This window comes from Pteropus vampyrus, unplaced genomic scaffold, assembly GCF_000151845.1.
Source record: "Pteropus vampyrus isolate Shadow unplaced genomic scaffold, Pvam_2.0 Scaffold15, whole genome shotgun sequence".
Taxonomy (NCBI): domain Eukaryota; kingdom Metazoa; phylum Chordata; class Mammalia; order Chiroptera; family Pteropodidae; genus Pteropus; species Pteropus vampyrus.
Window position 1 is genome coordinate 8143185 of NW_011888796.1, and position 11062 is coordinate 8154246.

An 11062-nucleotide genomic window follows, 5' to 3' on the forward strand; every position below is an offset into this window, starting at 1 on the left:
AATGCCCAATAGTTGATCAAAAATGGAAATACAAATTCAGTTTTATAAGGAACATAATGAATTGTCCCCACAATACTATGTAATTGCTAGTAATTATAAAAGTAGTTCCTAACTAAAATAAGTTTCTTTATAATTTTACATGCAAATTCATTGAACAGAATATAGTGATTCTTAAAGAGCAGGCACCATCTAATAATGCACCAATTCTTACTTAATTAATTGACTACATTGCTAAATGTAGTGCATTAATGTAAAATATGATATTAGTAAGTAGATAAAAGCAGGAAAAAGATAAAATGCCAAATAGACAAAGTTTCAAAATGTCAAACTGTCATTTTCAATGATACTCCTAATTGGCATATTTCTTGGTAGTTCTTTACAATCATGCTCAGCACACTGTGTAAAGTGTCATTTTACCATGTTAATTAACTATCTTGATTTCTTTGACTAACACTGTGCCTTGGATTATGTGAAATAACAAAAAGAGAAGAAAGACAAAAATCTAAATGAAGAGAGACAAAGAAAAAGCCAACACCCCAGGTTGACCTAAGCAACAATTTTTGTATTAAAATAAAAATGACATAATTTTTATTTCTGATGTTGGACTGTTATGTGGAAAATGCAATTACTTTTTTTTTGGCTAGACCAAAAATAGAGAAAATGGGCTTTAATTGTTTATAAAAGAACTACAAGTTAGAGTTTAGTTCAATTCATTAGAACATTTCATATTCACTTATCATTCATTCATTCATTTAAGCCAGGAATTTGTAAACTATAGCTCATGGGTAGGATACCAGCTTTTACAAATAAAGTTTTACTGGAATAAAACTATGCCTATTCATTTGCATATTTTCTATGGCTGTTTTCATACTAAAACATCAGAGTTGTGTAGTTGTAACAGAGACTTTATGGTCCACAAAGCCTAAAATAGTTACTGCTGGGCCCTTTACAGAAAAAGTTTGTCGACTGCTGATTCAATCAGGCCTTCAGTCATTTGTTATCATTTAACAAGTGTTTTGCAGAACATAAAGGCATTGGTCTCAGTGCTGAGAATAAAGCAACCGAACACAGCTGTAGTCTCTGTCCCGTGGAGTTTATATTCTAGTGGAGGAGACAGTTAAACGGCAATGACACCAACGGTGTGATCAAGTCTAGAATAGGGAAAATACAGCAGATTATGGGAACACAGATCAAAGGCACCAAACTTAGACTAAAGAGGGGTATATAGTAAGGGTGATCCTGGGGAAAAAGGATATCGAAACTGAAATCTGAAGGATGAGTGGAAGTCAAGAAAAAATATAAGACCTGGGGTGAGTGTTGTAAGGAAAAAGATGCATACTGACTCCCAGGATAAAAGAAAGTGAAGCACTGGGTGATGTCCAGTTTGGTCAGAGCAAAGACTTCTAGGGGGAAGTGACAGAAAGCTAGAAAAGCAAGCAGGACCTGATTATGATGAGCCTTATAAGGAGTTTATTCTAAGGAAAATGGAAAACTACTGAAGTATTTAAATTATGGGAGAAATATAATCATTTTTGTATTTAAGAATGATTACTTAGGCTTCCATAGGGATCTTTGAGGGGAGAAAGGCTGGTGTCAGAAATAATAATTAAAGAACTATTACGGAGATGGAATTCCCAGCTATGGCCAAGAGAGAAGATTGGCAAACCTTCTCCCTGAAAAGTAACTATAAAGCTGGCCAAAATTGGCAAAAATAATCATTGCAACAGTTTGGAAATGAACAAAAAGCATAATAATCTGAGAAGCGTTTATACTTGCAAAGCCACTTTACTCAGGAATGAACGCTGGGGGGAATCTGTGGCGTTCTGCACTTCGGCTGCTCACATTCCTCCCTCAGCTAAGTTGACAAGAAGATTTTCCAGGATCACAAGAACTAGCAACTTCTCTCTGACTAGTGCAGGGGCTCACTCAGTTTGGTATGGTGGGGAAAGCCCACACTCCCAGTGTTGTTGGTAGAAGTGACAATCACAGAGGTGGCTGGGTAGGGAAGGCCCACAAGTCCACCAGCCTGCAGTTGTAGTCATTGTTGGAGAAGGCATATTTCTTGCTTGACTGTGTGTACGTGCAGCAGATACTGGAGAAAACTCAAACCAGTTACACAAGCCTGGCCAATCTTGAAGCTGAACACACGTGCATGGGAAACATTAAATGGCCCAGCAGAGAGTAAAAGCCTGGGCATGCTTAAAAATGGCGTAAACTTTGAATGCTACCTCCCTGAATCCACATACATATTATCAGCAGAGAATAGAAGCCTTACTGGCTTCAAGGGGTTGAGTACAAACTCTATCCAATCAATATCTGATCAAAGCAATGCAGATACAGGAGTGACTTCAAGAAAGCAAGACTAAAAATAAATACAAAAATATTAAAAAACAAAAACAAAAATGAACAAAAAACACTACTCAGAGAAATTGGCATTCGCAAACCACAGAGGAGACAGATTTCACAGATCTTGCCCAAGGAAATTCCTAAACAAAGAAATAAACAAATAAATAAAATTGCAACAATAGTAAACTTCAGGGGAAGAAAAATGAGACTCCAGACTTGCTTTATGATTTATCTAAAATGTTTAATTTCAGCAAAAAGTATAAGACACATAAAGAAACAGGAAAGTGTGACCAATGCTCAGGATATAAAAACTCATCATATGTAACTGAGTTATGCGCTTCAGCAGACCAAGATGAGCGTAGACATGCAAGAGATTCACTAGGGGAAAGGCTTGTGAAGGACGAAAGGAGAAGGGAACAGAAATAGATAGAGAGAGCCTTCGGAGCACAATGCAGGTCTGAGGCCTCTTAAATGAGAAAGGAAAAGGAAGGATTGTGTAGGAAGACCCTAAATTGCAGGGCAGTTCTGAGGAAGTCTCAGCTCTACCAGAAAGTCTTGAAGCAAAGTTTACTTAATAGAGGAGTCCAGCCCTGGGCAGGCTCAGATCTGGTACCTACACTACACTTAGTTATTAGCTGGGAACAACCTATGGGCAGTGTGGCCTAAGTGTGAATGGGCAGATTTGAAAGGCAACAGCTTAAACATAAAATCATCTGTTCTTTCATAATATATCCGCTCCTACATGCCCTTTCCATCAGCTGCTTCATTCTGCTTTGCTCTCCACTTTTGCTTGCCAGAATAACTCAAGCTTTTACACTTTCTTGGCATCAGTCATCACTTTCTCTAGCCTTCTAAGAGCCACCCTAACAGTGAGTTTGGCTGATCCCCCGGGGCCTCAACAGAGTTTTAAGTTATGTGTCCTGAGAGTCCCAAAGTCAATGAACTCTTGCTTAACCATTTTTTTGTTCCAACCACCTTGGTCATGCACCCTCAAAATCCAATGCCAGAGGCAATCCCTTCATTTTCAATGGTACATGCAAGCTAATTCTTGTAACTCTTCTAGAGCATAATTTCTTTCCTCCCTTCTCAGGCCCTGCACACCCCAGCCAGCTATTGTGGAGATTTAACCCTAGTTATCATCTCTCTAGCAGCCAGGAGATGGGGTGGGAGCTCCTGAGGGGAGCACCAATGGCCTTGCAGGTGATAGATCTCTGCAGCAACTTCCAGCAGGAGGAGTGATTGCTCTCTGCTGGGTAAGGGTAGGCCACTTCTGCAAGCCCTGAGCTCAGGGTGTCAGGTTTTCCCTGACTTTAGGGTGAGAGACCTGCCTTGCCTGAGCAATTAAACATCTCTGGAGCTCTGTGGCTCTATCAGAGTTTCTCTTCCATTTCAGAAGATAAAAATCTTTTAAGCTGTCAAGAGGCCTTCTCCCTCTCATACTTAGCCTCTAATGGTTTGTTAACTGCCCTCAATTTCTCATTATTCCATTGTAGGATGTCAGTATAGCATATAATAATAAGGTGACTCCCTGATATCTTTCACATGCCAGAATCATTGCACTATCAAGAGCATTTCTCACCACTGGGACATTTTTCAAGGTCTCCTTTGGGAAAATCTTCAGCAACTAGGCTCTCACCTTGTGCCAGAGATTGTATCATGCCTTCCACATTCCACCCAGGAAAGGGTCCTCTGTGCTGGCTAGACAGTGAGTGAGCTAGTCACAAACCCCATCTTACTATCGGCTTTCTCGGTCCCCACTCTTGGTACCAACTATGTCAGTTTAGGTGCCCCAAGAAACAGATACTAAGATGTATTACCCATGTAAGAGATTTCCTGGGGGAAGGATAAAAGAAAGGGAGCAGAGTAAGTATGGAGAGCCTTCAGACTGCAATGCAGGTACAGGTCTGATTCTTGCAAAGGAGACAGGAGAGAAAGGATTGAGTAGGAGAGGCTCAGAGCTCAGTGCAGTTCAGAGAAAGTCTTGGCTGGCTGATGGAGAGCCCCAGGAAAAGGTTGCTGTTAGAAGAGTCCTACCTCAGGCAGGCCTGGCCCAACCTGAGTACCCACCATACTCAGTTATTGGCTGGGAGCAGCCCAGAGAGGCATGGCTTGGGTTGGAGTGGCTCTAAGGTGAGATAGTTGGAAGCTGTCAGTCAACTGTGACCTGTAGCAGTTCTTCCTGAATGACGATATGAGTGGCACAATTCCATCACCACTACATGTGTCCTCCCCCAGTGTTTCTGAGGATCCTCAGACCAGGGTGTTTGCATTCGAATGTCTTCTTTTGTTTTGAATTCCTACTTCTAGTACTCTGTCTCCTCTAGTATTTTTACAAGTACTTCTTCTGGCTGCCTCAATGCCCTCTTGGCAACTATGCCCCAAATCTGAAGAAAGATCCCCAACGTAGCACTATCATAGTGCTATCATAAGTGTCTAATGTATGAAAGATTTGGCGATAATGGGGAGAATTCCAAGAGAGAGGAATGAATAACTTAAACGTTAATTTTTGATGTCATCTTGCCAAACATCCACACTGGCCCTTCTCTGCCACAAGAAATCTCTTATTAAATTTTTCTTCCAAAAATTTTAATAACAAATGATTAAAAACTCAATCTCGGATTAAACAGATTATAATAAACCTAATGCAAAGATACAAGAAAACAAATACCCGGGCCACAGCCATTTCTATGCAATTCCTTATCAAGTACATTTTCCAATCTATTGGTATTTTCATCTTTGAAGGTAGGAAATGTTCAGTAATGTCAAATGTACATAAAAAGATTACATATCAATTTATGAACAGATGTAGGCACATAGCCAACATGTATAAAAGGAAATGTTTTAAGAAGCTGATTCTTTGATGTGTAGGTTCTTTTATAAGAATTTCCTTTATCTCTCTCATACTGAAAAGAAAGTAAGAGCCTAGTTCAAAACACAATCAGTCTTTCATGGTAAGGACAATGGATGGAAGCAATTTGAAGCAAATGCCCTTTGATTAAATAAATGACTATTTGACTTAACAAATAATCAACATCAAAATAAAAGTCTAGATCTTTTCAAGTTCACATGGATATGGTTTATTTTAGTAGAATTAAAATGGTATATGCACTCTGAACCCTGTAGCTTAAATATTTTTAAAAGATTTCTTGGAAACAATTTTAAAATAACCCAATTTCATTCATGCACCAAAGCATGAAAAATTGAAAGCAAATCAAGATCCCCAGAATATATATTTGCCTTTTAGCACCACCTTATACCTGTAGCTTTGATTCTGAAAGTGCCCTTGCATATGTTTGTTTTGAAGTCACTTTTCATAGGGGGAGGTATGTGCTGCAATATACAGATAAGCAGGAAATGAACCATGGAAGAAAAATCTATTAGTTCCAAACTCAAAGCAAGTCATGGCTTCACCACTGCATGTTTGTCTCTTTTCCTAAAAATTTTCTCTATTCCAAATGATGCCATATGATTATCCCAGTTTCGAATCAGACCATCCTGCACTTGTACTAGTTTATCATTATAAAGAATTTTTGTTTTACTTACAAGTTTCTAAGAGAAACAACTATTTCACATGTGTTCTCTGCTAGGATGCTCCAGCAATGGCGGCTATGTTCATGTATCAGGGAAACTGGTTGCTCTTATATTGACAATGCCAGTGGCCCTTGCTTCAGCCATAGTTGTCCTTTTACAAGTCAGAGTTTTGTTTTCCTTCCCATGGTTGGGACAAGGTATTCTCCTTAGTGAGTCAGAGATCCTTTCTCGTCAAACACAAAGCACAAAAATACGAAATAGCTCTGCACCCAAGCTTAACTCTAATTATGCAGTTCTCTAAGTAGGCATTAGATGAGAAAAAAACTCCGTGCAGTATATATGCTTACAACCCACTTGTCTTTTGCTTATGGCAAAAAAGAGAGATTTCTTAAATGATTAAAATTATTCAATTAGTACTAAACTATTCACAACCACCCAGAACCTCAGAATGTGATCTTATTTGGAAAAAACACTACAGGTATGGTAATAAATGGAAACTAGATTTTTGGTGGTGTGCATGAAGTGGTACATAAAGTTGCTGATTTATAGTGCTATACACCTGAAACATATAATGTTATAAACCAATGTTACCTCAATAAAAAGTCAATTGAAAAAAAAAAAAAAAGACTTTGCAGATGTAATTAAGGAAAGAGCTTGAGATCATCCTGAAATAGGGAGGGCCCTAAATTCAATGATGAGAGCCCTTATAAGAGACAAAAAGAAGACATAGACACATAGAAAGAAAGCCATGTGAAGATGAGGGCAGAAGTCAGAGTGATACACCTGTAAGCCAAGGAACACCAAAGATTGTCTGCAGTCACCAGAACTTGGAGAGTGGCATGGCACAGATTCTTCCTCAGAGCCTCTAGAGGGAACCAAACCCGATGACTCGTTGATTTCAGATTTGTGGCCTCCAGAACAATGGGAGGATAAATTTCCGTTGTTTTAGGCCAACACGTTTGAGTTAATTTTTTATGGCAGCCCTAGGAAACTAATACAATACATAATTATTAATTCACACACACACACACTATTATTATTATGTTGGAATGTTTCCATAAGGATCAATGGTTCTCAATGGAGGCTATACTGCCCTATAAAGAAATACATAAGGTGGTTTGGGTTTCAAATAATTGGAAAATGCTACAGATGTTGAGTGGGCAATATTCATACCAGTCTCGCACAACGAGAATTTGTTCACACTTCTTCATGACTTTTGAATATCTCAGTAGACATTTATGTAGGTGAAAAACCCATTTATAATTATTTGAAGTAAGGACTTTATGTTGTTTTACATGTAAACATAAAGTATTTTTGCATAGTTTAATGTATATACATTTCCTGAATTTTCAAGAAATACAATTACTGTAAAGTGAGGGAAGTTTGTATTTTCTTTTATTTGGAGTATCAATGAAACTGTATCAGTCTGTATTCGTATCTGTTGCCTTGAAGCATATGACAGTGTTCTTTCACCTGTTAATTTCATTGTGCCTAAACATTATATAATGAAATAGATACTGTATTAATCAGGGTTCTCTTGATTAATATGAAGAGATTTATCATAAGGAATTGGCTCATGTGATTATGGAGGCTGACAAGTCCCAAGATCTGCCAGGTAAGTAGCAGGCTGGGACCCAGGAGGGCCGATGTTATAGTTCCAGTTTGAATGCCATCAGGCTTGGGACCCAGGAGGAGCTGATGTTTCAGCTCAAGTTCCAAAGCAGGAAAAAAAAAACAATGTCCCAGTTTGAAGGCAGTCAGGTTGGAAGAATTACTTCTTATTCAGGTGAGGCTCAGTCTATTTGTTCTCGTCAGACCTGCAACTAATTGGATGAGGCCCACCCACGTTAGAGAAGGCAATTTGCTTTACTTAGTCTACTGATTTAAATGTTAATCTCACCCCTAAGCCCTTCACAGACATATCCAGAATAATGTTTGACAAAATACCTAGTGCGGCCCAGACAAGTTGACACTTAAAATCAACCATCACAGATACAATACACAAATTGCTTTTCTTTCATTTCTATCTCACATTTTAGTTGAAACATTATATTGATTTCTAAAAAACTTATTGTGTAAGAAAGTTTTATTATCTATGAATTTAATTTTATAATAGTAAAGGGGGCATTACAAATATTCCTTATAGTCTACGGCCATGCTACCCTGAACAAGCCCAATCTTGTCTGATCTCGGAAGCTAAGCAGGGTTAGGCCTAGTTAGTACTTGGATGGGAGACCATCTAGGAAGATCAGGTGCTGTAGGCATAAAAAATAAAAAAAATAAGCTTACAAGGTCCTTGCAGTCTGTGAGGTCAGCCAGGATTGTCTCGACTAAAAACAAAACAAAACAAAACAAAAAACAAACAAAAATATTCCTTATAAAGAAAAGTCACTGGTAGAGAAGCACTAATGTAATAGAATGTGCTGCATTCTATTGTGATGGCTTAATGATCTTCCACAAACAGTTGTACAATGATATATTTAACTAATTGATATTTTGGTTGTTTGGTTTTTTCTTCTTTTTCTTTTCCTTTTTTATTATTACCAAAAAATTATGGAAAACACCCTCCTACATATATCTTTCTACATTTTACAATATTTCCACATAATAGTTTCCTCAAAATAGAATTCATCAGAAGAGTATGCACATTTAAAATGGTGATAGACACTATAGCATTGAGATTCAAGATTAGAACTCCTTCTTAAATAGAAATTATATACCAATGACTATAAAACAGATGTAAGTAGAGCTGCTTTTGAAACAAAGATGGAAACCTGGAAATAAGGAAAAGAAAATGGAATAGAATTGATGGAGTACTTTAAGCAATTATTATGTTTCAATATGCGTGATTAGCTGATCTGCACCTATCAGTTCTCCACATCCCAAGGAGTATTGATATGTTCATGGAACACAAGAGGAAAATTGAGTTATAAGAATGAAACTCAGGGTCATGTGTTTATATATAGAGATAATAATAACAACAATCACAGCTAACACACTATTATTTCACATTTATTTTTTATTTTTTATTATATTTCAATCTCAGCTGTATCACTTACTATCTGTGTAAACTTGAGCAAGTCCTGAGCTTCTCTTGACCTTACTTTCTTTAATCCACTAGGCTACTATTGTGCATTTTAGTTCCAGAAACTGTGTCATGGGAAATGCCATCGTCCTCCCATCTTACTTTAAAGAAGGATGCGCAGTAGTGAATATGCCAGTTAGAAAGAGTGCACGCCTACCCTGCAAACCACCCTCGCCCCTGCCACATGCAGCCCTGTTTAATCCACTTAATGAGGTAAGGCTGCTGGCAAAAGACAGAGCCATCCCCTGGGTCAAGAGAACGCAGAAAACTGCCATTCTGCTTGAAACTAGAGAAAAGGAGAAAACAGGAAAAATGATGTCTCGACAAATTATCCTGTCACACAAGCATGCTTCTAACTGAAAAATTCTAAGCAGCATAACTACAAAAACCCTTGCTCGAATTGTATGGTATTCTGTTTCCCTTAAGATATGGGATGAGAAACATTTTTTTTAAATCCACAAATGAAGTAGATCTTTTTTACCTTTTTTTTTTTTTTTTGGATAAAGTGGGGAATAAGCTCATTTTTGTTAACAAATATAGATAATTAACATAACCCATACCAATGACTATAAAACAGATGTAAATAGAAGTTTATTCATTGAGAAGTTTCAGGGACGTGTAGAAGTCCCCAGAAAATTCCCACAGGCTATTGCTATCAAATGAATCAGGATGGCTTCTTCAGTTGAATATCACCCTATATAACACTTTTCTTCTCTAAATGAAGGCCTTGTTTTACAACTGGACTGGACGCTTCTGATTTTATTGGAACTATACTAAGAAGCTGGTTTGCTGTGAATTCCTGCCTTGTGGCTAACAGTGCACAACATCAGTCCAGTGCCTGAGCGGCTGCTAGGTCTCACACACCCACATCCCAGGTGGCATTAAATGTCCTCAAATAGGCTGCTTTGAAATTCTAGTTTTTAAAGCATGCTTTTCAGAACAGCAAAGCACACAGGACCGTGTGTATATTTACTACACTTTATGTATCCTGAGTATAAAAGCTGTATTGAACATTTATGAGGGTTCCTCTCTGAAAAAATTACAGATCATAATAGAAAGTATGTTTTTGCATTTTTCCCCAAAACCTCAGACTCCAATAGACTGAGGGCTTGATGGAGCCAAGAAATAAAAAAAGGGAGCTGGTTACCACAACATGTAGTTTTCCTGGCACAAATAAAACTGTTGTACTCACTCAGGCTTTGAGGCAAAGAAACAAAAGAAACGGAGCAGTTCCAGACCCCTTTGCCCACATCAGCCCATCCTCCTGCTCGTTCTCTCCACAGAGAGCAAGTGAGGGGAGGCAGGGAAGCAGGCGGTGCCCATGAGCCCTAAAAATGGAATAAAGGTGAATGCTGGGAGCCCTTTTCATCTTTTCTTATCACATATCTAGGACATTTTCCTTGGCTTTCAAATATTAAAATGATCGTACGTTGTTCAAACAGCAAAGGTCTAATTATAAGCGGCCTCCAATCGTTTGCATTAAATTGACTTGTTTCCAAGGTAATCTAGAAACAAACGTTCGCTACATTTATTGTTTGAAAAGTATATTAAATACACTTGATTTCCTCCCAACTGCCTATTTCTAACAATCTGGACCCCCTCCTCCCCCCAAAAAAGACTCTTTTTTTTTTTGTAAAGAAAAATCAATGGAGGTAATTAGTTACAATCATGATAGAAGAGCTAGAAGCCAAACAGAGATAGCAAGGCAACCCAGAGATGAACAACATCAGTGAGAGCCTAAAGGAGGTAGTGAGATTTCCAGAACAGTCTCTGCGTGGCAGCTGGTACCACAGCAGACCTGTCCTGTGGGAGCTGAGCCACAGGGCAGATGCAGCCATGTTGGAGAAACCACTCAAAGCAGAGAGCTGTCCTGTGTGCTCCCTTCCTCATGTACCCCCTAACTTCTCACCAGCACCTTACATTGCCCAAAGCCAGAAGCCAGCTGACACAGGAGTCCGGGAATCATAGGTGACAGGCAGGGGTCAGCCCCACTGCCACAGAGTGCAGAGCAAGAGATAGGAAATGAATCTGAGGGCACAACAAAATCATGCTTTTCTTGACCATTCTCTGACTTCTCAAAGCTAAAGAAAAAAATGTGTC

The 11062-nt window shown here is 38.5% G+C and overlaps 1 pseudogene; it reads left to right on the forward strand.

Moving 5' to 3' along the window:
* The first annotated feature begins 8022 nt into the window (after nucleotides 1-8022).
* LOC111735958 lies at nucleotides 8023-8141 on the forward strand (annotated as a pseudogene).
* The last annotated feature ends 2921 nt before the right edge of the window (nucleotides 8142-11062 follow it).